The following is a 27550-nucleotide window of genomic DNA, read 5'->3' on the forward strand; positions in this document are numbered from 1 at the left end:
CGAACTAGAGTAGGTAGTTGTAGTAGGCGCACTTTGCGACGCTTTTAAAAAGTGTTTGTTGAATGCATCGGCTACTGCTGGCGGAGGCTGACTAAAAGATTCGAAAACGAAACATTTATTAGAATTCTTACCTCTGAGATAATTTACAAAAGACCAAGTTTTGCTCACATTATTTGAAGATTGCTGGAATTTATAAAAGATGTAACAGCGCTTGGCACCGCGTAAAAAGGCGACAACCCTGTTTCTTGCTGACTTGTATTCTGAACGCAGAGCTAGATTTTTTCGACTTGTCTTGCACCGTTTCCACAAAACTATCCCGATAAGAAATTGCATTAGGAATGTCCGGCCTAATCAGGCAGTGACCCTTTCAGACTGTTTTAGTTACTACCCGAGTGCAGTGTAATTCCGAGTTTTTCAGCTGCCTACAAAACTTTTCATGGACCTTGTCCGCTGAAACTTCTTTAGTTAGCGATGCCCAATCAAATGAAGCGATAACGTTATCAAGCTTGGACTGATCAACAATGGTGATCAGGGATTTGCGTTGAACAGAAGCATTTAGCGTATCAGGGGTTCCAGACGCGTTCCGTAAAGCAAGACGGAATGTTACGAAATAGTGGTCGGCCAAACTTTGTAAAATCGTACACGACCGAAATAAGCAATCAGGAGCTCTAACCCCTAAATGACCTAGGCACGACTGCACTAGTTGGTTATCAACTAATTCCACTCTAGTAGGAGTTCCAATTGTGCATTCTAGACCATAAGCAGACAACCTCGATAGGTAATCACAAAACGATACTTTCGTAAGGCATAAAATGTTAATATTAAGGTCAACACTCAAACAGAATTGATCCACGGCACTCCAACGCAGCAAAGTTTCTTCAAGCTCAATAAGAAATCGTGAAAGGCTGGAGAAGGGCGGTCGCTAAAGAGATAACAGATGCACAGAAAACGATTCTTTACAGATTTCAGCGATAGGGACTCAGCATGCTCAAAAAATGCATATACAGGAGAAACAGCGCAGTTGTCATTCACACTTACTCTCCAAACACAACAATGGAACCAAATATATGAAAGCGTCAATGGACAGCTCGGAAATAAGAAGACATGGCATCTTCTAAGACACCTGCTCGATCCAGAACAAACACGTCCCGTGCAACAAAGTCAACTGTACAGACTCGTACATAAATATGAGGGTACAACTGAAGACCTAATCAAAGAGCTAGCAGACCGTTATCTAAACACGGATGATAGTACCACACAACCAGACTACCGGGGGACTCCTAATCCAAATTTAGACGCAGACATCACAGACGCAGAGGTCTGGTACGCAATTGGAAAACTACGGGACAACATCTGCGGCAGGACCAGACAAAGTAACAAATAAGACTCTCAGGAACTTAGACGCAACGTCGATCGCGGCGGTTACAGACCTTATGAACAAATACTGGCATGCAGGCAACATACCACCAGAGTGGAAACACGCGAAAATCACTTTTATTCCTAAAGCGGGTAAGAAACTCAGCACTGAGAATCTACGCCCAATTTCATTAACATCATGCCTAGGCAAACTCATGGAGCATGTCATCCTCAATAGGCTCCAAAACTATGCGGAGGACATGAACCTCCTACCTGAAACAATGTTAGGATTCAGGGCCCAACTATCTACCCAGAACATTCTCTTGCAGCTTAACAAGGACATAATTGAAGCTGACGAGGGAACAGGAACGAAAGCAATATTGGGTTTAGACCTTGTTAAAGCTTTCGACAACGTCACCCTCAAATCCATCTTGACAAACTTGTCAGAAATCAACCCCGGAGAAAGGACGTATAACTACATCCGATCCTTCCTCACTAACAGAACAGCAGTGATAACGGTCGGAACAATAGAGTCTGCCCCAATCAAACTAGGAAGTAAAGGAACGCCACAGGGCTCCGTCCTGTCCCCTTTCCTTTTTAACCTCTCCCTCATCAAAATTCCCCCCAAACTGGCACAAATACCAGACCTACATCACACGTTCTATGCAGATGACATCACACTTTGGGTAACCAAAGGATGCGAAGGCTACATAGAAGACACACTCCAAGCAGCAGTGGACATCATCGAGGCATGCGCATGGGATTCCGGCCTCACTTGTTCTGAGCAAAAATCTGAACTCTTCGTGATCCGTCGTAAACAAAGAGGTAGGCGTACCACGACATCCCCCCCCCCCCCCCGCAAATAAACGTCTATGTTAATGGACGATCTGTCAAAGAGGTACAGACCATGAGAATACTGGGGTTGTATTTACAAACAAATGGAAAAAATACTGACACACTCACTAAGCTAAAACGCACGGTAGAAGCGACGGCGCGATTACTCCGCCGCATAGCTAACCGCAGACAAGGGGTGAGGGAAAGAGATTTATGCCGCCTAGTGCAGGCCTTTGCGCTGAGCAGGATACTCTATGCCACCCCTTATCTGAACTTTTCGAAAGCAGAAAAGGACAAATTGGATAGCATGATACGGCAGGCCTATAAGGCTGCGTTAGGACTCCCACTAAATGCCTCAACCGAAAGGCTTATGAGGTTAGGAATACATAACACCTACAATGAACTGAAAGAAGCCCATTTAATGGCTCAAACAGCGCGATTAGCCAATTCCAGAACTGGCAGGAGTATTCTTACCAGGCTCGGAATTAACTTTCAACCTACGAATAACGATGCTAAAGTAGACTTACCCCGCGCCTATAGGACGGCCCTACTAATCAAACCACTCCCCAAAAACATGCACCCCTTACACCATGAGGGTAGAAGACAAGCACGAGCCAAAGCCTTACATAAGAAATACAGACAGTGCGCTGCAACACTTTATGTAGATGCGGCAGAATACAAAAATACCAATGCCTTTGCAGTTGTGGTTGTGAACGAGAATGGTGACCACATCGTCTCGGCGACAATCAAAACGAAATCCTCTGAAACGGCAGAAGAGGCGGCTATAGCCCTCGCCCTAGCACATACCCAAGGGAGCATCATCCTCAGCGATTCCAAAATGGGTATGAATAATTTCGCTAAAGGGCGAATTACAAACACCTCCCTTAGAATCCTTAACGCAACCAAATTCTCACCAAATTATTCCGAATTGATATGGGTCCCAGCCCATTCGGGGAATCCGGGGAACGAGGCAGCCCACAATAAAGCCCGAGGTTTCGTCGACCGGGCAGTGGATGAGTCTGGCTCCCCGAATTTCACGAAGGACTCAATGATCACATATCATGATCTCACCAATCATTTTAAACTAGAGAGGAGAATTTTCCCCCCTCCAGACAAAAGACTTACTAAAGAACAAGAGGTTACGTGGCGTCGTCTACAGACGAGATCGATACGCACCCCATCACTCCTCGCGCACATTTATCCAGATCTTTACAACCCAAACTGCAAACACTGTGGCCAACGTGCTACCTACGATCACATCCTGTGGGACTGCAAAATACAGCCACCTCCGGGTGATCTAGTTACAGCTCCTTCTCTCGAGCGGTGGGAGACCGTGCTGGCTAGCTCTGACCCCAGAACGCAAGTTTTGGCGGTGGAGTGGGCTGACAAAGTCGTCGAGGGGCTATGTACTCTCGACCACTTAACGCGACATCTTGCCAAGCTCTTCCCGGCGAATAAAATGTTTTACAATCAATTGTCATTCACAAAAACAGCAATACCAACGCCACGACGTCCGTTTCGTGTAATAAAATGGGCAGAAAAACCCTGCACAGTAAATGTATCAATGCACGCCTGAAAAACATTGATTTCAGTTACTACTAACACGTCAACATAGCCAGCCGCAGATTCAGCTATAAACAAACCATTCCCAATATTTGCGCAAACTTCGAATGTGTACGCTCACAACCGTGAAATAGTGATCCAAGTTGTATCCAAATTTTGTTTCAAATGGAGTAAAATAGGGTACTTCGCAGAACGAAAACAGCACAGTGGTTAAACAATGTTTTCCAGGTCTGCTTTTTACCGATTCGAACAAGAGATGCTGTTCCGTTCCTTTTCACCAAGATTTTTCCTCCCTTCAACCAACAAAACTGATAACCCTCTACCTTTGCCTTGGTACTTGCTTTTCAGAAGAGGTCACGGTAAGCTTTATTCAAGTTATCATTGAAAAAGATCTTTGGAAAGGATTAATCTTCACGCAGCTGTCTCAGCTTACAACGAGCGTCAGACCATTTTTGCTTCCAGGCTGCTGAAGTGAAGCGCACAAGGACCACTGGTGTACCGTCAATTTTGGCTTTCAAGCGATGGCAGCCGCGATGTCGTCAGATGAAAACCCCGCCAAATCCAGCTTAAATCCAGTTGAGTTTCCCACTTCAGTTGGCGATGAGAGTAAACCTCTTGCCGATGATGAAATCGGGGTCTCTTGATGACCCGGTGGTTCTAACTCGCAAACATTCACGCAAACATTCAGACTACTATGACGAGCAGAGAGGCGTTGCAGAAAACTTTTCGCTTGAGCGGCAGCCAGCCGGCACAGCACGTACGCGCACCAACGTTAACTGGGGATAGCCAGCCGGCGTGCTGGGGAAGACTCGAAGAAAGGAAACGGTGGGCGCCTTCACCGACGAAAAATGGTGGCAGTCGCCGAATTCCCGCAGGAACCGCCGTTACAACTGCCAGCGTGTGCATGTGCCTCGCAGCAAGCAGCCAGCAGAGACTGCTATGACGAGCAGAGAGGCGAGGCAGAAACTATTCCGTTAGCGGCAGCCAGCCGGCACAGCACGCACGCGCACCAACGTTAACTGGGGATAGCCAGTATTTGTCTCATATATCGTTGGACAACTGAACCGCGCCGTAAGGGAAGGGAATAAAGGAGGGAGTGAAAGAAGAAAGAGGTGCCGTAGTAGAGGGCTCCAGAATAATTTCGACCACCTGGGGATCTTTAACGTGCACTGACATGGCACAGAATACGGGCGCCTTAGCGTTTTTCCTCCATAAAAACACAGCCGCCGCGGTCGGGTTCGAACCCGGGTACTCCGGATCAGTAGCCAAGCGCTCTAACTACTGAGCCGCCGTGGTGGGGTAAAAAAAAACGATAAAATCTGAAAAGTGGATGGCATATGAAGGTGACAAGGTTTTGCTGTTAACTGCAATAACATTAACATTAAATTGACTAAAATTATGACATGATTGAATTTGGCATGCGCGAACAAATTTGACAAATTCTTCTAGGAAGGAAAGTTAATTCCAATTCAACGGTTTTAACTTGTTACGTACACACTGACACACGCACTTAAAATAATCAAACGTAACAATTCAAAACCGTTGAATGGAGATGAACTTGCCTTCCTAGAAGAATTTATTAAATTTGTTTCCGCGTTCCAAATTCAATCATGTCATCATTTTAGGTATTTTAATGGTAAAGTTATTGCAGTTGTCAGCAAAAGCTTGTCACTTTCATATGCCATCTACTTTGTATATTTTATCGATTTTATTTGTTATTGATGTATTTTATCGCCTTTATGGCGCTTTACACCTTGTGGTATTGTTCGCTACGTAGTCAACCATTGTGCTTTGATCACCTTTACTATCTATTTTGAGATTTCATCTTGTTTGATCCTTGCCACCCTTTTACGTTCTCTATTCATTTTATGGCCATTTACACCTTCTGACACCGACTGCTTCTGATTACACCTGCCACTTCCTGCCTATATTTTCTGCACGTTTTGCTCAGTAAAGTTCAGCTGTAAGTCAGTGCTCGTGTTGTCGTTTACCTTCCGTCGTGCTTGTCTTGTTTCCGCCGTTTTTGTATTGGGTACCTACCAACTCGCCCAGAGGTCCACTTTGGCATACTTTGAAGGATGGACTTTAGCTGATATAGCAGTTTTTTATGCGAAGGCTGCTGCCCGCTTCGATAACAAGAAGCAAGCAATTTGAGTATGTTTATCTGTTGCGTGTACGGGTCATGCTTTCATTTTGTTTTAAATTAAGATAGCGCTAACCGAAAGACTACAGAATGGCAATTTTTGTCGTCTGTTCGTAGTTCATGTAAGGATATTGGAATTTTATGCATGTAATACGAAATAACATAACGCCAAGTTTTACCTCTGGAAAAGAGAATGCTCGTAGTGAGCGTATTCATAATAGCGTGCTAGAGTAAACATTATCTGCAGGCGACAAACTCTAAGAAACTTCGCAGGTAACCTCAAGCAACGCCGTATTTTTGCAAGGCTATGCTTGTATCACAAAATATATCATAACTTTACTCACAACTGTCCTATCCAACCTGCTCATCGTTCTTCAGCCCGCACAAGCCACCACAAGGCCGTTTACCCACCTGCTGCTCGCACCGTGACCCATCTTCATTCCTTCTTCATCCAAACAGCGCGTGACTGGAACAGTCTTCCCACCAGTACCATCCTTCTTACAAACCCGGACCATTTCGGAAAGGCATCGAAACTATGTTCTATTAACACCAGGTTGTTAGCCCCGCTCCTCATGTAAAGCCCTCAAGGGCCCTTGAGGTATCTATAATAAATAAACAAATAAATAAATAGAGAAATTAAATCGGCAAAGAAGGAGCCAAACATTCTCCCTGTCGTGTGTCATTAAGCTCTTCATTTCAAAGCGATAAGTATCGGCGTTATAGACCACTCGACCGTCATTACGGCGAAAACACAGTTGTTTTTCTTCACTGCTTACTTCGAACACTCTAGTGAAACAAAAAGACACGCACTAGTAAAGTGCAAAAAGCGCAACTCTGGCACTGCCTTCATTCCTATTTTTTCACAATCAATGCTAATAATAACAATATTTAAACGGCGGAATGCTGAACAATGTAAAATCTCGAACCAAGAACAATATTTGAAGTAGCAATAAACAGGAAGCAACCGAAAACCTGCTTAACCAAGCACGCCGTCATTACTGCCGAAAACTGGCTCTGAAGGCGAATGTTAAAGTATATGCACTATGGGCTCCGAAAAGAGCGGAAAAGACTCAGAAAGGATTGCTAATGCTCCCCTTCTCCATATGGTGAGCCGCTCAAACGATGCAAGCGGCGCACTTACAAGATCATAACATCTGCTCGCGATCGAGAGCTTCCGTTCAGAGGAACCAAAGGCAAAATGACTTGTTCCGACACCGCTCGGTGCGGTATCGCAGCGCATAAAAGTCGTTTCCCAAGATAATATTTTTCTTCTTTCTTACTCTGGAACTTGAACCCTCATTTGCACTGCATTGTTTAATCGACAGAGAAAAAAATGACCGAGACACGCGGACTCGTTCGGCTACAGCCGAGTGCTTTGCATGAACTAATATCCTCTGCTCTGGCTGGAGATAATGAAGCGGAAACGGCATTTCACCCCGCATCATAGCTTGGCAGTGGAATTTGCAAGCGTGTTAGGTTATGGAGTCTTTCCAGGAAGAACGTTGACAGCGTTTCATGTATATTCGCTTAATTCCGGCGCTCATTAAAGATAATCAACTCCATTAGAGTAACTGCCCCTCACTTAGGTTCTTATGAAGTTAATGGAATAAGGCTGTTATAAAACGATTTTTCTTTCACGTTATTCATCTGAGCACTTTATTTTGAACGTTCCTGCATTCTACTTTAAATGTTTTAATGGCTTTATTTTCAACGTTTCGATAACGGTATTCGTTAAGCAGGTGCTGATTTGCAAGCGCAAGAACACAATATCACTTAGTAACGCTACATTTGTTAACTGGTGGTAAGAAAACAAAGGGATCAAAGCCTCAAGCACGCATCTCAAAGGAAAAAGAAAGGAAAAGCCAAGCATTGACTAAAGCCACAGATAGGGGAGAGTGCGACAAATTATGGCAGAAGTTTGCAAATAATCGCCTCCTTTTTATTTTGCGGCAATGTCAACCAACAATTATTACAGGATTAGCGACTATCGTACCAGCATCACGGTAAGTAAACAATAAAATGAGGGCTGAAGTGAATCGCATGAATATTCGCGATTTTGGAAATTTGAACATATTGCATTTTTATTTTTTATTGGTTTATGTTATTCTGTGGTGGGCGTGTTTAGGAATACCGAAACGCTTGGCGGCACCAGCCCCTACAAAAATCTTTTTAAACAGTCTAAAGGTTGTCAATAAACTTCTCTATAAAGTTTATTGATCGTCTCTAAAGAAATCCTATGCACTACTATTGTTACGGTACACAGTCGCAAAGTGAAGAGGACGTTGTTCTGTCTCTGGGAAGCTTGCGATGACGAGGGCGCTGCAGCTGGTGCCTGAGTGACTAGGTTTTTGGTGTGTCTTCTGTGTGCGACCTATCGTTCGTGCTGCTGAACTGACGCCGTAATATTTGGTGGAGGTTGTGCTGGTTAGTACACCACGCACTGGACCCCCCGCAGCCGTCGTCAAACTGGATCCATCACTATGCCGTCCAACACACCTCAGGCCGCAGCGTCAACCCCCAGCGCCGACCGTTTGCCGTGGCACAGCCTCACGACCCGGCCACCTTTGTGGCACCGATGACGTCGATGTTGAATACTGGCTAGCCATGTATGAGCGTGTGAGTAAGCAAAACCGATGGGACGCCACCCTCATACTTGCTAACCTGATCTTCTACTTAGCGGGCATGGCGCGCGTCTGGTTCGAGACACATGAGGAAGACCAATTGGACGCAAGCTCGGCGCTAAAAAGGATCTTGCTTCACGAGCTCAATCGTCCACTGAGTCTTACCTCTCCTGCATCCAGGACGTCCTCACACTTTGCCGTAAAGTAGACAGCGCCATGTCAGAGACCGACAAGGTGGGTCATATCCTCAAGGGGATCGCTGACGACGCTTTTAACCTGCTCCTCTGCCAAGACTGCGGAATGGTAGACTGCATCCTCCAGGTATGTCGGAAGTTTGAGCAAGCCAAACACCGGCGCATTGCTCCCCGTTTCAACCACCTTCTGAACACGGCGGCGACATCCTCCTGCGAACACCTGCAAACACTGCAACAGCCGCCCATTCTGCCAGTTTAAGCCGAATTGTACGGAGAGAACTCGAGGTTATGACTTCGGTCGCCTTCGCCCCTCAGAAGCCTGACGCTACGAATGCTCCGATCCAGGCCGTTGTTCGCCAGAAGTCGCGAACGTAGATCTCAATTCAGGCCAAACCTCTGCGTCACCCGGTACACCCACCACCGCTCCATTGGTTGCTGCTGCTTCACCTACTCCGGCCATCCCGCCGCGTTACTGCCTACCGGAATCCTGCGGATTGGAGCACCTTGGACGACTGGCCCATCTGCTTCGCCTGCTCTCGTGTCGGCCGCATTTCCCGCCACTGCCGCAGCCGTTGATTTTCGCCACCTCAATCTAGCTGCAATGGCGATCGGTCGCCGGGAACTCCGGATCGGGCCGCTCGGCTACTGATCCGGAGCTCCCGGGTTCGAACCTGACCGCGGCGGCTGCATTTTTATGGAGGAAAAACGCTAAGGCGCCCGTATGCTGTGCGATTTCTGTGCACGTTAAAGATCCCCAGGTGGTCGAAATTAATCCGGAGCTCTCCACCACGGCACCTCTTCCTTTCTTATTTCACTGCCTTCTTTATCCCTTCCCTTACGGCGTGGTTCAGGTGTCCAACGATATATGAGACCGATACTGCGCCACTTCCTTTCCCCAAAAACCAATTATTATTAATAATATTATGAAATACGGACCTAGCACACACTAAGACCGTCGTGCAGACAACGGATCTCGCTTTGATTATGATCGTCATGCCGACTACTGACCACGCCGGATGTCTTCTCGTGCTGAGTTCTCACACGCCACATCACGACACCCCGACCCCACGCAGGTATACATCCGCTCACCTTCACCTCAGGTCCGCCGCTTCCGTTCGCTGCAGCTTCAACGCCCGTCCACTCTGCCCTTACCTGGCTCTCATTCAGAAAATTATTCAATGCAGCTCCTGGAGGTGACGCTGCATTGACGACCCGACCCGATATTCCTCTCCAGACCACCGCTCCTCGCAGCTACCTTCTAGATATCTGCGTGGACGGTGCACCAGTTACCACTGTGATTGACACTGGCTCTCAAATTTCTGTCTTGAGCTCCTCATTTCGCCGTCGTCTGAAGAAGGTTGTGACATTCGCCGTTTCATGAGCCGTTCGTGTCGCCGACGCAGTGCTGCTGCCGTCGTTGGAACGTGCGCTGATCGTGACTGCATTGCCCGTCGTATAATACAGCCGTCCTGTTCACTGTCCTCAACCACTCCCCGTGATGTGATCCTCGGCATCGACTTTTCAAGAATCTACGCGGAGCTATTTGATTGCTCCACAGCCTTCTTCATTTGGACCTGCCGCTCTGTTCTGAACGCGCCGATTCCACGCCGGTCCGCTTACGTGCCGCTGAAATTACTTGCCTGCCGCGCGATGCTGCAGTGTATGTTCCAATGTCCCCGGTTCCTCCGTTCCTGATGGTGCCTGCGTCACTTAGCGATTCAAGGGCATTGTCATTCAGCGTAACGTCTTCCTTCCACACACCATCCTGACCATCACTGGTGACCGCAGCTACGTTCCGATTCTAAACTTCAGCCTGTCTACTCCAGTTTTAGCCTGTGGCATAGCACTCGCTGCACTGTTTCCTTTAGCCGAATGCACTGTCTCTGCTCTAGCAGCTGAGCCTCAGTCTGGTCTCGATTATCTTCGCTCGGCCCCTTCACGTTCGAACCTTACATGCGCAATGATCGCGGCAGATTTGCCACCTCACTATACCAACCCGCTCTCCACCCTTTTAGTTTCCTTCAGTGACATCTTCGATTTCGGGAATCGTCCTCTCGGCCAAACTAGTGTCGTGGCACGTCGCATAAATACGGACGATGCCAGCCCCATGCACAGAAGGTCCTATCGTGTCCCCCTTATTGAGCGCCATGTCATCCAGACGGAGGTGGACAAAATACTGGCGAATAACATTATCGAGCCTTCTAGCAGTGCGTGGGCGTCCCCTGTAGTGTCGGTTAAAAGGAAGATGGCAATTTTCGCTTCTTTGTCGACTGTCTCCATCTTAATGAAAAACAAACGAGGACGTCTATCCTCTTCCGAGAATTGACGACGCCCTCGACTGCCTACAGGGCTTCAGCTATTTTTATTCTATTCATTTCCTTCGGGCTACTGTCAAATTGTTGTTGACGAACGCGATCGTGAGAAGACTGCCCTTGTCACTCCCGATGGCCTGTACCAATTCGAAGTCATGCCTTTAGGCCTCAGCAACGCTTCTGCCACCTTTGAGCGTATGATGGACTCACTCCTGCGTGGCTTGTCGTTTTTTCCCGAAATTTCGAAAGCCACCTACACCGTCTTTCCACTATCCTTGACGTCTCCCACCGCGCCGGTTCCCGTCTCAACACCAAGTGCAGCTGCGGCCAGTACTAAATTAAGGTCCTCGGCCAGTTGGTTGATGCTTCTGGTGTAAAGCTCGACCCTGACAAAGTTCGTGCCGCTCGCGAGCAACCCCCCCCCCCCCCCCGCTCCTCAGCGATGTGAGCAGTTTACTCGGGCTTTGCTCGTATTTCCGCCGGTTTATCCTGAACTTCGCTGACGCGGCCCGTCCCCTTACCACCCTCCTGAAGAAAGATGTGCCTTTCTCCTGGGGTCTTGACCAACCGCGCGCCTTCACCACCCTTGTTGCGGCCCTCACTGCTCCATCTCTGCTGGCCTATTGCAATCCTGTTGCTCCTAAGGATCTTCGCGCCGACGCCAGTGGCCTTGGTATTGGCGCCATCATTGCGCAGCGCTAGCACGACCACTATCGTGTCATTACCTACGCCAGCCGCCTGCTGTCTTCCTCCGCACGTAACTATTCCATTTCTGAGCGGGAGTGCTTTGCAATAGACACTTTTAGTTGCTGCGTACGTAGCGACATTGCGTACGCAACGCTCACTACGTTCCGTACGCTGTAAAGGACACCCCCGCCACACATTTAGTTGGCCGTACCGCCGCAGTGCAGCCGCGTAGTATTTGTTGATGATGATGTTTGTCTGGTAGCTGCTTTCGAATGCTTTTAGCGCCATCTATTGCCACGAGCAAAAACTGCAATGCGGATTCAATCCAAAGAAATATCCAAGCCAAGCCTCAGCCTTTCCGTTCTTGTAATCTTCAGGAGCCGGAGCGAGTTTTCTTCTTCCTTGATTGCCTTTATATTTTAACATGTCTCGAAGAAGTGTTCTTTCGAATGCTCATGTCATCTCTATGTTGTCATGGCAAGAGATCGACGACATCATCACCTGGCGAGCGGAGCAACGGCTATTTGGAGTTGCTACGCATCCGCACAACGGCGACGACTACGAGATGAGCAGCAACTGGGATGAATTTTCCAACTACCGCTCACGATATGGGCTGCTCGATATTGATAACTTCGAGCCTACACTTTTCAGACAGCAGTTCAGGTTTGCTAAGGAGGATTTTGGTGAACTGTGTAGCGCCCTTCGTATTCCGGACGCAATCACGACTGCGCAAAACGTCAGCATTCCTGGCCGAGAAGCCTTGTGCATTACGCTGCGAAGGCTCGCTTATCCAAACAGATGGTGTGACTTAGAAGCGATGTTTGGAAGGCATTCGTCTGTAATGTCGAGCACTGCAACAATGGTCATAGACCACATCGTCGCCGCTTTTCGGCACCTTATCACCGACTGCAACAACCATGACTGGTTATCGACTGCTGTCCTCCAAAAGTTTGCAAATGTAAGTCACAATTGCAAGTTGCGCGCCTAATGCTGTCATTACACAGCAGGACCTAAATGCTTGTCTCCTAATTTTTCGTTACAGGCTGTTGAAGCAAGAGGTGCAGCATTGCCTAACTGTTGGGCTTTTATTGATGGGACTGCCCGCCCTATATGTCGTCCCAAAAGGGATCAGAGGCTTTATTACTCGGGACACAAAAGAGTGCATTGCACAAAATATCAATCATTGATGTGCCCAAATGGGATCATATGTCAGCTGGATGGGCACTATCCAGGGAGCTATCATGATTCAAGTGAGCCCCTTATATCATTCTCTCTGATAGTTCGGTGTCTTGATTTCCTTCACTGTGTGCCACAAAGACTGGCACCGAAATGTCAGAAACATACTAGTGTGATTTACCTTCCGTAAACGGGCTTCTTTTTTGCAGGAATACTCCGAGAGAGTGGTCTGTATGCCAAGTTGGATAAGCTGGTGAAGGGGGAAGACTTGGTTATTTACGGGGACCCTGCATACCCGCTTCGGCCACTTCTGATGAAGCCGTATGGTGGTTGTCATTTGACGCGTGGCCAGGAGGCTTTCAATTATGCAATGAGCGGAGTCCGCCAGGTGGTAGAATGGGGATTTGGCAAGGTTATTGGTGAATTTGCCTTCCTCGACTACAAGAAGAACCAAAAACTTCTTTGGCAACAAGTGGCAAAAATGTACAAGGTGGCCAAAATCTTAACAAACTGTCACACAACTATTTATGGCAGCCAAGTGTCCACGTATTTTAACTTAGACCCACCTATCTTGCGTGAGTACCTGCGCCCACTCCCTGTGCAATTATCTCAGCTGAGATAAAGTCAAGAGAGCTACAACTGGGGCTAGTTGGAAATGCATTCTTGAAGGTAATGATGAGCGCTGTCAAAATACGAGAAGGGACGAGCACTTTGTCCTGTGTGCTCGTCCCTTCTCGTATTTTGACAGCGCTCATCATTACCTTCAAGAATGAGATACAGCTTACTTCAGTGAAATGAAACGAGCTTGTGCTTGGGCAAATCGTAATGTATTTTTGCCGTGAGGCTTTGAACCAACTATATCAGAGCATTGTCCCTTGCATCAGCACGTCTCTGCTCCTCAGCACGATGTCTCCTCTCCTCTTCTTTTTCTTCGGCGCGTTCTCTGCGTTCCAGAATTCTTTCTTCGTGCTCCATAATCTTCAACTCTTTCTCCCATTGGAGCTTACTTTCTTCAAACGCCAATCGCCGCAATTCAACCTCACATTATTTTTCTTTCATGATCATTTCATGCCTCATCCTTTTAAGCATGAAATCGTAGTCGGTGTCCTGATCTGATTTTCTTTTTCCTGTAGAAGACACAATTCTCAAGGATAAGCAGGGAACATGTATGGCGCTTCATGTCTCAGGCACAATGTCTAGAATATGAACATCATTTTTGCTCACAGCGCAACAAGAACAGGACAAGAGACTAAAGGCTACCACAGACAAGCGCTAACTAGCAGCTGGTTTTTTATTGAAGAACGAAAGGCATATAAATACACACAATGAACTACTTATCAAACAACAAAATTTATATGGAAGTCACATGAGAGGTCAGATAACCCAATTCCCTCTCGGATAATGCAATGGAAGGGCTCCTGATACACATTGTACTGTTGTGGTGAATATAGAAGGCCTCCATTACATCGCGTGTTAGCTTATCGCTGTGTCCGAAAAGGATACGCGTGTTCTTGTAAACAGGAACGCATTTGCACTCCTTGCACTGAAAAATTAACTGGCCAAGGCGGTCACCTTTTGCTCTCCTTTCTGCATAATCTTTCTCATGCTTGCATTGGCATTTCCTGCAGAGCCTGTGTGGGAAAGGGGATCATTTTTTCTTGTGTTCTCATGCTCCATCAGACGTCTGTTGACACACCTGCCAGTCTGGCCAATGTACATGGCACCGCATGAGAAGGGGACCTGATACACCCACCTCACACGGTATAGGTGGCGAAACATGACGCACATGACAAGCATCCCTCTTGCCGTCTTGCCTCTGACTGACCTGTTTGCACATTGTGCTAAGTTTTCTAGGCACAGAAAAGACATCAATGTCGTATCTGCCAGGAATTTTTTCAACACATGTGACAAGCAGTGTGCATACGGGACCACAGCCGCCTTTTTCTTCTTTTTGCCTTCTTTCAGCTGAGCCCCATTCTTAAGCTGTCTAAGGAGTTTCTCCGCTGCCCTGGAAATGAGTTGATCAGGGTACCCATTCACATGTAACCGGCTTCCTTGCGGCAAAATGCTCTCCCCCGTCCTCTCATGGCAAGATTTCCTGAGAGCTGATTGCAAGCAAGAAACGGCAATACCCTGCTTTGAGCTTAGAATGGCCAGACCGAAAGTTTAGCTACGGTTTGGTAGTCCTCGGGCAATACCACCAGCACAAGTGTTTGTCCTCACCACACAATGCCAAATCCAAAAACTGCAGTTCGCTGTTGCTGGGAACCTCAGTTGTGAACTCTAGCCCACGTCCATATCCCTTAAAAATCTCCAGAACGTCGACAAGACTTCTATGCAAGCGGCCTGTTCGGGTGAACACCAAGGAGTCGTCGTAAACATACCGAAAAACCCTAATGACTTATTCATCCAATGCCTTCTCAATTGCCCTATCAATCCTGCTTAAAAAGATGTTGGCTAATACAGGTGCCACCCTGGAGCCTATGCTCCAGGGTCCAGGGTGGCACATGTGCATAGGCTCCAGTGTGGCACCAGGGTGCCCCACGTGCCTTCCACATAAATTTTATTGTTTGATAAGTAGTTCATTGTGTGTATTTATATGCCTTTTGTTCTTCAATAAAAAACGGTTGATAGTCAGCGCTTGTCTGTGGTAGCCTTTCGTCTTGTCTCTCATTCTTGTTGCGCTGTGAGCAAAAATGATGAACACTTACCAACTCTCCCAAATTTTCACCTTGCTGAATGCCAGAATATGAACGTTTTCAAATAACCTGCCTCGTCCTGGGTAACTCAAGGGCGTTTGCTGTTGCACTCGCTCAGAAGGCTGAGTGCTGGGAAGGCTCCTGGCATCAGGCACTGCAGGAGTTGAGTCCATAGGAGGCCTGACTTCAGGCACTACAGGAGTTGGGTCCATAGGAGGCCTGGCATCAGGCACTGCAGGAGTTTGGTCCATAGGAGGCGTGCTTGGGGCGCGCTCCTCGTCATCTGCCGTCGTTGCCAGCATGCCGTGCAATAACTCTCCCGGCGTGACCCCGCTGCTGCCTGTAAACGCAACATATGAAAATTTGCTTTCACCAACAAACCTGCATAATGCAAATTCAGCCTCTGTGATCGCAGCTGAATTATTGCCGTCTGCTGGAACGCTTACCGGCCATGCCGAGGTCGATACCAGCACTTTCTGGTGGTGTATCCCGGTATGCCGCCACGAACCTCTCCATGTACAAATCCCTGGCAGCGGCCGTCTTCTTCCGCGCTGCGGTGTTTTTCATTGGCTGGGAAGCGGCTGCAAGGTCTTTCCTGCTCGCAGACCCACCATCTTTTCTTGAACGTTTAATCTTATAAGACGTCCCATCGATTAGACGCAATATGTCCTGAAGGAGTTGGTCACGGTCGCTGTACTCTTCTTCTGTTCCCGATCTAAATGGAGTCAGGTACAGGAATTAACGCTTGCGCGCACACATAAAAATAATAGAAAACTTACTTCTTTTGATTCCTCCTATCGTTGGCGGCGTACCGCGAAATCAGGAGGTCGAACCGATCGCGCACGCTACGCGACGTGAATGGCTTTTTCAGCATCGCCTTCAGCCGAAGGGCGATGTCGTCCCATTGGTCGGGATTCCGAAATGGGTCACTTGTTTGTACTTCAAGAAGTAAAGCGACATCCAATTTCGGCGTATAAAATACTCTGCCTGCGTTGACAGCATCTCTTCCATTACTCGCGGCGGCTTGCATGTTCACCGTGGATGACAGCACGTGCACCAGTGTGGCGTCTGCATCTTTACGATGTCGTGGTTCCGTATCGTGCTGCCATCTAGTGACAAACACTGAAAGCGCTGGGCTGCACATCTTTTACTTTCTGACAATTGTAATTAGTATATTACTGTTTCCACTGAAGAAAAAAAAGGTATAATGTTTAACGAAGTGCAAAAGCAGGCATATCACTAAAAAAGTATTCGACAAGTGCAGTTGCTATGGCGATAAACGTACACAACGTTACTTAGGCTTAAAAGGTCAAAATTCACTTCAGTATCTGAAAAACAAGGGACATTTGTCGCTAATATTTTGGCGTGTGCGTGAGAGTAGGCGAAATAAAAGCGAACCGCTACCATTTGACCGAGCTAGTGCGTAAGACAATCCAGCGGCGACATGTATTTATTCCGAAGCGGGCGAGCTGGGTGCCCCATCTTGTCAACGTAGCACGTAGCGTCCCACGTTGCGTACGCTACGCTATGCTTTATAGCGGGCGTACGTCCGCAACGCCCGGCTAGATACGTTGCGTTCTGCGCATGCGCACTTGTTACCCGCAGTGTCGTTGCGTACGCAAGCTCACTGCGTACGTCCAACTAAAAGTGTCTAATGTTTTGGGCGTTAACAAAATTTCGCCCTTATTTCTTTGGGAGGTCCTTCTGCGTAGTTACTGACCACCATGCCTTTTGTTGGCTCTCCTCTATTAAAGACCCGAAAGGCCGACTGGGTCGCTGGGCGCTGCGCTTGCAGGAATACACATTTACTGTTCCCTGCAACTCTAGCCAATTGCGCCAAGACGCTGACTTATTGTCCAGCCATCCATGTCAATCCTCCTGGTTCCCACAACCATAATAGCGAAGATTGTGTCTTGGCCGTCTCGGACTTCCTACACATCGGCGACGAGCAGCGCTGTGATCCATCTCTGCGCCCCATAATCGACCGCCTGCGAAGCGCCCCTTCCGATCCTGCTGTTTGTGCTGCATCACGATATTCTGTACCATCGCAATGCGCACCCTGATGGCACCGACCTCTTTCTCGTCGTCCCGACGCACCTCCGCTTCGCAATACTTGCCCAGCTTCATGACGCTCCTACTGCTGGGCACCTCGACTTCACCCGCACGTACGACAGCTTGCAGCGGTGGTGATTCTGGCGTGGCCTTTACCGCTCTTCCCGCGGTTACGTTGCTGCTTGCGATAAATGTCACTACCGAAAAATGCCCCCGGCGCCATCTAGCGGCACCCTATCAACATTCCGACTGACCCATTTTTCCGTGTTGGTCTCGATGTTCTCGGACCTTTTCACACATCAACTTCCGGGAACAAGTGGATTGCCGTTGCGACCGATTACACTACCCGGTACGCTATCACGCGCGCTATCCCGATCAGCTGTGCCTCCGATGTCGCCGATTTTCTTCTCCATGACGTCGTCCTGCTTCATGCCGCTCCTCGTCATCTGCTTACACATCGAGGCCCCTGCTTTCTTTCTAAAGTGGTCCAGGACCTTCTCCGCTCCTGGCCCGCCCGTAACAAGTTCACAATGGCCTACCGTCCCCAAACAAACGGCCTCACTGAGTGTCTTAATCGTACCCTGACGGAAATGCTGTCTATGTATGTATCCGACCACCATCGTGACTGGGACGTCAGTTTACTTTTAGAGACGTTCGCCTACAATTCCTGACGCCATGATACCACCGGATACTCCCCCTTCTACCTGCTATTTGGTCATGACCCTTTGCTACACTTTGACAGCTTACTGCCTTCTGACCCTTCTACCAGCAGCTCCGCTTGTAACACCAATGGCCGTGCTGACGCCGGCCGCCAAATCGCTAGGAATCGTCTTGACGCTTCTCAGAACGCTCAAAAGCGTCGTTACGACCTTTATCATCGTGACGTCTACTACCCTCCCGGCTCCCTGGTACTCCTCTGGCTCCCTGCAAGTTGCGTGGGCTTGTGTGAGAAGCTACTGCCTCGTTACGCCGGGCCTTCCCGTGTCTTGAGGCAACTCAGCAATGTGACCTACGAACTCACGCCGAAACCGTACTGGGACAGTGCCTTCTCTCGCAGATCCGAGGGGAATAAGGAGATAGTGTTACGGTACACAGTCGCGAAGCGAAGAGGACGTTGTTCTGTCGCTGGGCAGTTGACGACGGCGAGGAAGCTGCAGCTAGTGCGCGAGTGACTTGGTTTTTGGTGTCTCCCTTCTGTGTGCGGCCTATCGTTTCTACTGCTGAACTAACCCCGTAATAGCATTAATTCAATATATATTTTAAAGCCACACACTATTCACTTTTGACTATAGACATATCTGTATGGATAAAAGAAAATATCTATAGGAATACGAGTCTATAAGAAGTCGATAGGCAGTATAGAGACATTTTTGTAAGGGAGTGCTACTTGATGCTCCCGTGAACGTTGGCCATCTTTAAATCAGCTCGATCACCGCGATTTCGCATTTTAACCCGCATGTAATCCGCTTCTGAAATAAATTTGCCGAAAGAAAGTGAGAGCAAACCGTCATATAGTTTTAATGACTTAACAAGAAAAACCAAATGTAATAATTAAATCCTAACGTTAATCCAGGACGCTTGATCTGTTGCGCTGCACAGTACCAAAAAACGTGGTGCGCAGAAATTTGCCCCTTTTCGAGTGCTTCCTCGATCATGAAGGCTTTCCTCGCAATTTCTTTGTGCGGTCGAGAAAAGCCAATTTTAGTCTCACGTGGAGCTGTGGGGCACATTTGACCGGTCATTTCAGCTAAATATCCGATTCGCTTGATTGTACCTTGAAAAGTTCGGGAGCACTCACTAACAATATGTCGCTTTCTGCCCCATGTCGCATAATGTCACACTCGCGCCACCGCTGAACTTCGAGCTTAATGTCACACGTTGCATTTCGAAAAAAAAATATAGGGGGACCACATGCGTTCAGTAAGTCTTGAGTAGATGAAGCCCACAAAAACACAGCACACAGGGAAAGAAAGAGACGAGACAGGTGCCTGTCTCGTGCCTTCCTTTTCCTGTGTGCTGTGTTTTTGTGCGCTTCATCTACTCAAGCTATGAACCAACTTGCCCCGCACCTCCTGATAACCACGATCTCGGCACGTCGGGTAGCAAGTTCTCTGACTGCTCAAAGCGAGGTACCCGTTTCGGCCCCCTTCAAGTAGAGGGGAATGCCGTGCATGGGCCGAACTGCACCTTGAAATCGATGCCTTCGAAGTCGCTTATTCACATGCCGAAACAGAATGTATTTATACTAGGTAAGGAAGGCACAGCTGCATAGGAATCATGGTAGGCGATTTCAAAATAGCGGTCACGTTCAGCGCTAAGCGCAACGTCGCACCTTTCTTCTGGGTCATTCACATTTAGAAGCCTAAGCTAAAGTTCTAGTTCGCTCGGAGGCGCTTTTCTTTGCTCGCCTGATGCAACCAAAAAATCAGGTAAATAAGATAAGAGATTGAAGCGTAATCGACGCACATCCTATGGGACTGCACAAAATTCCCCGACGAGGCTTCTAAAAGCATAACGACTCCGCCGCGACTCGCGGCTGCGGCGGAATGCTCTGACCGTGACGTGTAAACCTGGGCCGTCCAGCAGGTCTCGGCGGCTCTTGAGCGACAAAGGCCTCAGATCCTCCGCTGAGTTGCCGCCTGGGCCCCCGTCACGGCGCCATTAGATCATGATGCCATTAGGCCATGACGTAAATAAAGTTGTTCCTCCTCCTCCACGTCTGCGAGAACGCAGCTGCTGCGAGAACCGCAGTCGCAAAAGTCTGTGGGGCCTGGTGGAGCGCAATTAAATATCCCGGAAATAAGCGAATGGTTAGTCATTAGCATCCAACCTAGCTCAGCGATAAGGCTACAAATTAAGTGCTGTACAGCTGTCATAGCAAATTCGTAGTTGAAGTAAAATTCGTCCCGGTGAACGGAGCAAACCTAGGGTCAACTTCCGTTCAGACAGTCTCTCGGCCAACTAAGCAAACAAGGACAGATAGTAGATGACTGAGCAAGGGAGAATCGATTGAAACTGGAAGTGGGAACGATATTTGTCCAAAGTGGTCTAAAGATATCCCCCACTTGGGTGAAGGTATTTAAATAAGTGTAAATGGTTTTGTGACGACGCTCTCCAGCGTCGTGTCCCCCCCCCCCCCCCCCCCCTCTGTCTCGTTTAGGCGCTGTTCTTCGCCGCAGCATCATGCACCAACGAGCGCCACTTTTCACCTGTTTAAACTGGTTAATCATTGACATCCACCCAAGCACCGTCATGTGCGGCTACAAAGGAAGGTTATAGATCTTTCATGCAAAGGTCCTAGTTAAACAAGATTGTAAATTGTAAATTGCTGGGTCTAACAAGCGGAGGCTATGCGGGACGCTCAAGGGGCAGGCTTCGCATTAATATAGACCATCAGGGGTTTTTTGAACTGCGCTGGAGTTGCACAGCACATGGACACCTGTAGCGTTTGGTTTTGGTTTTTGTTTTTTCGGGAAAGGAAGTGGCGTATTATCGTTCTCAAATCTAGATGCACAACTGAACCGCGCCATGAGGAAATGGAGGGAGGTGAGAGTGAGAGAAGCAAGGAAGAAAGAGGTGCCGTAGTGGCATTCATCGAAAGTCAGCGTAGTAGTGCTCCCCCATTGCACTCAGTACATTACTTTCTTGACCACAAGTGCGCTTTACCGATCCTATCAGGCAACAGACTGCGCCGCGTTGTGTGTGCTGTTACCGCCACAATAAACACGAGAAAAATATCTTCACTGGGAACGCAACTAGACTGAAATTTAACTCCTGGAAAAGAAATACAGAGCTCGTTACGTAATGCCTTTAAGCGGCGGTCTTCCGGCCAAAGAAGTGAAAATCAAGTGCTGTGATTTTCGTGTCCTTCAACTAAAACCTTCTTCTTTTAGTTCTCTTTTAATCAGTTTTCTCGTCTGATTCACGCTGATGGTAGCTGGACTTCCTGTTCTCTCCTTTCTCGACTGCCTTCTTTCCTTTCCTCACCACACGATTCGGGAGTTCATCCGCAGTAAAACAATTATCCCAGCTGTCCTTACTTCATAAACTTCTATTCCTCTTCCTTCGGCAAGGCACTGTACTTTCACCTTTTCTCTTCAAAATTAGTATGAGTGGCCTCCCGCGTCTGTTAGATGCTATCCCACATAACACCTCATTTTATATACGTCGACGACATCACCCTATGGGTCAACTCCGGACCCGATCGAGAGATTTCCGAGTCATTACAACGAGCGGTCGACACTGTGCACTCTTTCGTGCAGGCCTTGCGTGTTCACCAGCTAAATCGAAACTCTTAGTTACCAGGAACAAACAAGCCTCACAGGCATTCCCATGACATTCTTGCCAGCTCCCTCGGTGGATGAATGGGACAAGACCTTGGTCAGTTCAAGAAAAACAACGTAGCTAGCCCTCATCACGCGAGCTCAACAGGTCGCCCCCGAATGGAGGCCACCCTGGACTCGCCCCAGCCCCGACTAATCCCTTCCATTATGAGGCAGTCAAGTTGTAACCACCACCATCCCTTCCTTTGGAAGCTGGAGACAGAGATTAGAGAGACGCGAAGGCCGCGCTGCAACTAGAAGGTGCTAATCTGTTGCTGCCTTACACTAAGACAAAGGGAACAGGGTCTCAAAAGTTAAGGAGAAAAGAAGTGTCAGAAGCGCTATGGTTAATATGTTGCCAGACGTCGGCTAACACAGTGAACACATATGAGAGGGTGCGTGCAAGCCGCTAGTGATCACCACAATTTAACATTGGTCTAGATAGTTTCAGTTCATCCATTTTCGCACCAAGGTTTATTGTTCCTGAAATTAGAAGGCGAATTCGTCATAACGGATGATTATTGTAGTCTGCGTTCTCAGTGTTGCGGATTTGAAGGGTACAAGTCTTGCCAGAGAGGGGCGCGCAGTCCAACACTCACTTGTTCGCCCCAGGACTTAGCAAAAACTACAGAAATTGTCAGGTGTGAAAGGTTTGCTTTTCACTGAAAGGAGTTTCACTCTCTTTTGAAGCGGCATACTGCTCCTGCTTACGAGCTCATTTGAGGGGATCAGGTTGGACTTGAGTAAGGCATTTTCTGCACACTGAAAAAAAAACAGACACACTGAGGGCGGCGCCTACAGTTAACTGCGCTGATATACTGCTGGAATATAATGACGCTGATCATGCAAAATTTTTTGAACCAGACTACAACATCGCGATTACCCTTTTTAAGGCCACTACAGGGAATTTGTGAAATTCCAAATTTAAGCTTTGTACTCATTTCTACTCAGAGCCTAGACACAAACTTCGATGTTGGTAGGCTGTTGCAGCCGACGTTTTCTGATGAATGAATGACTTCATCGAAAGCAGGTAGTGTGAGGGAGAAGGTGCTGAGTACAACTGCACACTTTCCTGCACTCACTTATGGGGGCAGAAACTTGGAGGCTAACGGAAAGGATTCAACTCAAATTAAGGATAACGCAGCCAGCTATGGGAAAAAAAAAATTATAGGTTTAGCCATAAGAGACCGGGAGCGTGCAGAGTGGCTGAGGAAACAAACGCAGGTTAATGACATCCTAGTCGAAATTAAAAGGAAGAAATGGGCTTGAGCAGGGCATGTAATGGGAAGGCAAGATAACCGCTTATCTATAAGGGTAACAGAGTGTATTCCAGGAGAGGGCAAGCGTAGCAGCAAGTGGCAGAAAGTTAGATGGACGGATGAGATTAAGAAGTTTGCGGGGATGCGGGAGTACGGTGGTTGCAGCTGGAAAAGGGCAGGGTTAATTGAAGAGACAAAGTAGAGGCTTTTCCGGCCAGTGGACGTTGTCGGGCTGATGATGATGACCCCTTTTATGTAGCGTTCAATAACTGTTCGCGTCTACTCATGAGGCAACTGGTTCGCAAGAAATAGAAAAATAGTTGCATGTCGAGTCCTTTTCCCGCACTGGATATTTTCAGTTGTCTGTGTCACCACCAGACTCTTGAAGCGTTTGGTTTTGGTTAATAACCCGCTGATTTCTGTTTTCTCACAAACTTGAGACAATGAATGTTTGCGCCAAATTATATCTGCATGACAAAATATATTGCAACTCATTTCTCTATCGAATTCCAACGTTTCTTGAAGCATACAATTTGTAGCACAACCTCTAATGCTTGCAATCAAGCACACGTCCTTCGCTAAGTTCGAACACCACCCTCACACCACTAATGCTTTGCATGTTCCGATGGCGTAACACAGCTCGCTGTCCCAACTGTCCAGAGATCAAGGCAGACACAGAACACATTCAATACCCAGGCAGCACAGAACAGTGGTCTAGTATTGGGTAGTCATTGGCTCAATGTGGTCCTACGTAAGACGAGACTTCCCCGCGGCATGTCAACACACGTTAAGCCAGTTCACCGCTTTCTCGACATAGGCCCAAGATTTCCCACATTGGCAAGGCCATGTAAACAATGGCGAGTCCATATAAAAAAGCTTACTACGTTAGCCCACGCTGACCTCTGCCCATCAAACGTAGGCCTCGCCGACTTTAGAAACTGGCCATATTGGCACACGCTGGCCTCTGCTCAACCAATGTAGGCCTCGAGGAGTTTTAAAACTGGCCACATTGGCCCACGTTGACCTCCGTTCTTCCAAAATAGGCCTCGCTGAGTTTGGAAACTGGCGACATAAGCCTACGTTGGTCTCAGTGCTTCCATCGTAGGCCTCACCAATTTCAAAAGCTGATACAATGGCCCACCAAATGAATTTTGTTGTTCTGAAACAAAGTTGGTTGTGCCGTTCTAAAAAACGAGTTATGATGCACCAATTTAATCGTCTCATATTCTATTGCCTGTGACTTCTTGGGCAGCAGCGGTAGCGGAAGCATTGTCCAACGTTCCTGCGCCTAAGCGCATCCCGCAATTCATTGCATATATTGCCGCCGTGCAAGTATACCGGACGAACAACGTTGTCCAACGCGATCACCGCTGTTGTCACTACTGCATCGAAGGCCACGTTGACAAATCGTCATCCAGCCCCGTCTACAAAAGCAACGATCCTGATCCCGATATCTTCCCTTCTTGGGCAGCAGCGGTAGCGGAAGCATGGTGTGCCCGGACTGAAACAATAGATAATGAGCTAGAGCAATACAGTCGGAGGCAAAACATTGAAATCCACGGTCTTAAGCCACAAGAAGATGCGAACCTCTTGCAAGAAGTAAATAAAATAGCTCAGCACCTTGAGATCGCAGAACTGTCTGAAGATGACATCGAAAGGTTGCACAGACTGCCCTCTAAACCTGGCAGACAAGATGTGGTAATTGTCAGATTTGCGTCGCGAACTCTAAGATAAAAGTGGTTTGGAAGAAGGAAGCAATTGCAGACTAAGAAACCTAGAGTCATATTCTTTGACAACCTGACGGAAACCAACAAGCGTCTGCGCTGGCTCGAAAAACCTAAAGCCAAAGAAAATGGGCATCAGTATGTTTGGATTTCAGAAGAATGAATCTTCGTGCGCAAATGCCCTGGTGCAACTGCTGCCAGGATCTCAAACGAAGATGACCTCGAACAAATTGACTCAGTTCATGCCCAGTGAGGCATCGAAATCAAATCATGGACGCTTACACGACTGAATCCTTCAAGAGACTGCATAACAGTGAAAACTGGTTACGTAGGAAGCATGTTTCTATCTGTCATATGAACGCGAGAAGCCTCTGAAACAAACATATTAAAATCGGAACATATCTGTCTTTTATGATGCGTGCTTTTGACTTTCTGGTTTTTTCAGAAACCTGCTATTCTGATAGCTCAGATGTACTCAGTTTTTGTGATTATAGACACGTTTCAGTTTATCGCTCGGAAAGACGCGGTGGGGGCGTTTCCATTTATGTTCGGGATCATCATCAGTTTGAATGTTTGCCAGATTTCACATGCGTGAACTACGATTTTAAAACAGTTGCAATTCTGTGTCGTAATGCACTCGTTCTTGCAGTTTACCGCCCTCCCCATGGCATCCTTCATAAATTTCTTAGCTTTGTTCAAAAACTGCTGGTTCTTGCAAATGTCAAGAAATGGCATGTAGCTGTTGTCGGCGATTTCAATGCTGACCTGTTTTCAGCTGAACAGCAGAAATGCCAACTTCTAGAAGTTATGCTTGCAAATTGTTGCGAAAACCTAATTACCGGGGCCACTAGAGTAACTGTGCATTCAAACACGTTTATTCAACTGTGTTTTATGAACATTCCAAAGGATACAACTTTTTCTGGTGTCCTGTGTTCTGATATTAGCGACCATTTATCCATATTTGCAGCGACCATTTATCCATGTCCTATTGTATGTGCACTGTATGCATGTTTTTGTAACCACTGCTGTTGCGCCCAGTGGGGCCAGGGCCTCGTCAGAAGACTAATTACCTCCTGTTGTTCTGCCCCACGGACCGTACCATGTATTGCCGATCTAATAAGTAAATAAATAAAAATAAAATAAAATATCGAGAGAGAATAAACGAAATGTGACCGTCGCACTGGCTCAGCGGTTATGGCGCTCGGCTGCTGACCCGAAAGACGCGGGTTCGATCCTAGCCACGGCAGTTGCATTTCAATGAAGGCGAAATGCTATAGAGGCCTGTACGTGTACTGTGCGATGACAGCGCACGTTAAAGAACATCGCATATCACTTATCACAAACCGCGCGGTAAGTGAAGAATGTGCTAACTCAGTTTCAAGACCATGCTGAGAGCGGCGCCGCCACTTCGAGACGATGACAGCGCACACATCTTTCATTCAGAACGTGCTTGAGCAATGCTACATTAGGCTAGCCTAAAGCCCATCCATGACGTTTCCTGCCGACCAGGTTACGCAGCACCAACCTCCTTCTCTTATGGATCTTCCTTCTCACGTAGCTTTCCGTCTTCCGGTCTTGAACGCAAGGAAGCGCTTCCATTTTTTTTCTCGTTCTCAGGGCTAGTGTGTGGCTGCGTTGCATTGCTGTGGTTTTCATCCTTCATCGCATTGCTGTTTGGGCGCTATTTTTTTATAACAGTGTCGGAAAAATAAGCATATTGCGGTAGTGGATCGTGTTCGCTTGCGATGGTTACGCCATGTGAAATTCGCAATTTCTGAGCGTTCAAGCCACGAAGTCGACCGACGCCGAAGGAGAGGGATCACAGCCGATGCTTGTTGGTGCCGTGGTGCGCTTTCGAACCTCGTTTGTAACATGGGCGCTCTCGAATTATGTGCTTGCACCACAGCCTTCTATTCGGTTGATCAACGTCTCGGCAAAACAATGCGCGCAACTGTGGTTAATCTGTGCGATCGATATCGACATGACGGGCTCCGATGTCCTTGCGAGCAGACACAAAATGGTCGCCGACTTCAGGCGGAAAGCGAGTATCGGAACCGGAAAAGCCATATGCGGATACGGAAAGAAGGCAATGGCGCACATCAAAGTTTGTCATTACTTAAAAAAGCGCCAGCGACAATAGAGGGGCTTTAGGCTAGCCTGAGTGCGCAATTACGTGCTTTTTTATATTTCGCGGGCTTTATTTATATGCTGGAAAAAAGCACGAAGTCCAAGATACCTTGCTACAAAAAACCGGGTCGGTTCTTCCGGAACCCCCTCTACAACTTAAAAAAACGCACGTGCCCCTTAGGTGAATATTAAGAGTTTTCAAAAATTAATCTTAACTAAATAGGTGGAATTTATAAAGTTTTCTGAGGAGTGCCACACGACGAAAAAGAATGCGTCGTTGGTTTCACCTAGCTACGCCACAACACATTTCTAATCCTCTGTTAATATAGCGTGAAACACCCATTTCGATAGAAGGTTAAAGCGCGATAAAGGTTTTATCGCAAATCAACTACAGCAGACATGATCACTTCCTCTAGATAAACTGTATCAAGAGACAGGTGACGAGGAGGAAAAGAGGTATAGCTTAGATTTAAAAAAGCAA

General features: G+C 47.5%; 1 long non-coding RNA gene across 1 annotated transcript; it reads left to right on the plus strand.

The window, feature by feature from the left end:
• Positions 1-12301: 12301 nt before the first annotated feature.
• On the plus strand, positions 12302-13546 carry LOC144122967 (uncharacterized). The gene is made up of 3 exons (XR_013312959.1): positions 12302-12668; positions 12753-12960; positions 13096-13546. It is a non-coding gene; the product is annotated as an uncharacterized LOC144122967 (long non-coding RNA).
• The last annotated feature ends 14004 nt before the right edge of the window (positions 13547-27550 follow it).

The sequence above is a fragment of the Amblyomma americanum genome, chromosome 3, assembly GCF_052857255.1.
Source record: "Amblyomma americanum isolate KBUSLIRL-KWMA chromosome 3, ASM5285725v1, whole genome shotgun sequence".
Taxonomy (NCBI): domain Eukaryota; kingdom Metazoa; phylum Arthropoda; class Arachnida; order Ixodida; family Ixodidae; genus Amblyomma; species Amblyomma americanum.